The following is a 2,318-nucleotide window of genomic DNA, read 5'->3' as shown; positions in this document are numbered from 1 at the left end:
TGATTTTCGTGAAGCAACATGTAGACAATATGAAGAGAATACTTGTAATCGTGGCGGGTACTGCAACTTCATGCACTTGAAGAAAATAAGTCGGTATGTATTTATATCTTGCTTGGTCCGCACTGCTGACCATATTGCAAATGAAAAATGAAACTGTAAGTCAATATATATATCTGTGAATCAGAGAATGAATATTGACCTTGCAATCTCTGAGCTATAAACTGGATCTGCCAGTGCGGGAGCAGCGAGGAAAATATGGCATCGATGCTGTATGATAAACAAGCAAACGAGTATTCGGAGCACAGGCCGACTTACCCTGCTTCTTGGTTTTCTATGTTGGCCTCTCTCACTGCCAACCACCAACTGGCTTGGGATGTGGGTGCCGGCAATGGTCAGGCTTCTATTTCTATTGCAGAGCATTACGATCGTGTGATCGCCACAGATATAAGCAAAAATCAGCTGGAACTCGCGCACAAACATCCCAAAGTGAATTATGCTGACACTCCGTCCGTCATGACGGATGAAGAGCTGTTTTTCGATTGTGGGCAAGGAGGGATTGGTGGATCTGGTGACGGTAGCCCAAGCAGTTCACTGGTTCGACCTCGATTACTCTCAAGTTAAACGCCTCCTGCGGAAACCAGGGGGTGTGATAGCCGTGTGGACTTATTTGGGTCATACCATCAATCCTGCTGTTGATGCAGTATGAAAAGATGTGGGGGAACCAACCGGACCTTACTGGGACTCCAGAGCTGAGTATGTGGCACAAAGATATCGAACGCTGCCCTTCCCCTTCGAAGCTGTGCTAGATAATGGGCGGGGAAGCGAGGGTAATCCCATGGAAATGGAGATTATCTTGCTCATGTGGAATCTGTATTCATCTTTGTTATTATTATTTTTTTATTTTATTTTTTTTTAATTGTTTTCGGCGGTTTGTTAATATTCTGTATTTTAATGCTCTATTCAATTGTAAATAACGCTAGAGAATTGCGACGGAGGTTATTTGGGAGATACAAGAGGTATTTTTAGTTTATATTGTTAGAATTTTATTCCTTAAAGCTTGTAACAACTTCATGATTATGTTTTTCTATATTTTTTTTCATTTTGATTAAAACGGTGTTGGCATTTTGGAACTCGAAAACTTATATATTTTTTTGTGTAAATCTTGATATTGATTATTTAAATTCTTGTCAGACGAAATTGCAAGGGATAAACGAAGGAGGAGGTCGGAGGTTGTCACATTAGTTAGAGATTTTCATCCTATTATTTAACAAAACTAGCCATACATGCATGGGCCCATAGGGCTCAAGGGCTCAACATAGCTCTGATACCAAGTGTGAGGACCATAACTCTCCAGACTATATACATTTTTTATTTTTTTTGAAAACAGCAATGACAACCAGAAAAGAAACGCATTGAAATTCAAATTTATTTAGCACACACATTCCTGCCACTCATTTCAGGAAACATACCGTAACATTTTCATACCTTTAACTGAGATCAATAGTAATAAAATACATATGTACCGTTCACCAGAAGGCGGGACTCCGCTTGCTCTGCTGTTGCTGGTGTTCCCTTGTAGCTGGTCACCTCCGCGAGTGAATGATGACGCACTTGATCCGAATGCGAACACTCACCGGTTGACCTCCCAGCCTACTCCTTGGGTACTCTTCTTCCCCGCGGACCCCCGAGCTGCAATGGGGTTGTACAATGGAGACAATCACTAGCTAGTAGAGGAGAGCACACCTTAGCTCAAGAGTCCCCTCTCTAAATCCTCTACCTCACCAAACTCACTATAGCTTCGTAATCACTGCTCTCACAACATCTCATCCATCCAACAATAGGGTTCCCAAAAGTCATTTCTCCCATGGCTTGCCCCTTCTTTTATATGAGTCCTCATAGGTGACACTTGTCATGTCATGCATAATTTATTATTTTTTTTATAATTCAATAGCTTGATTATTCACCCACCCATGTGTCATTCTCACATCAAGGGTCTCCCAAAATTATTTACTTAAATTTTTATTTAAAACTAATATTTTCCTCACCTCAACAAGATTCTTATTTCTTCTCCTAGTTGTCTCTTTATTTCCCCCTTTTATTCCTTAATTTGTGTTCATTACTTGAAGTCAATTAATGAGTCAAGATTTTATCCCCAATCTACTCCCTAGTTTAACTCAGGTTATCTCCTAGATGGATATTCTTATGTTGGTTGTTGACACATGGAGCTTCTCTACCTTTCTCTAAATTTAATTTATTATTCTCATTTTAATTCACCTTCCCCTTTTCTTAATTAGGTTTAAATTAGTTTAGGATTAATC

The 2,318-nt window shown here is 39.8% G+C and overlaps 1 pseudogene; it reads left to right on the top strand.

Moving 5' to 3' along the window:
* The first annotated feature begins 255 nt into the window (after positions 1–255).
* LOC149251388 (uncharacterized) lies at positions 256–916 on the top strand (annotated as a pseudogene).
* The last annotated feature ends 1,402 nt before the right edge of the window (positions 917–2,318 follow it).

The sequence above is a fragment of the Pinus tabuliformis genome, chromosome 7 (assembly GCF_031772625.1).
Source record: "Pinus tabuliformis cultivar Carrire ecotype Pingquan chromosome 7, CPIR1, whole genome shotgun sequence".
Taxonomy (NCBI): Eukaryota; Viridiplantae; Streptophyta; class Pinopsida; order Pinales; family Pinaceae; genus Pinus; species Pinus tabuliformis.
Note: the sequence above shows the minus strand (reverse complement) of the source record. Positions and strands in the feature narration are given on the sequence as shown.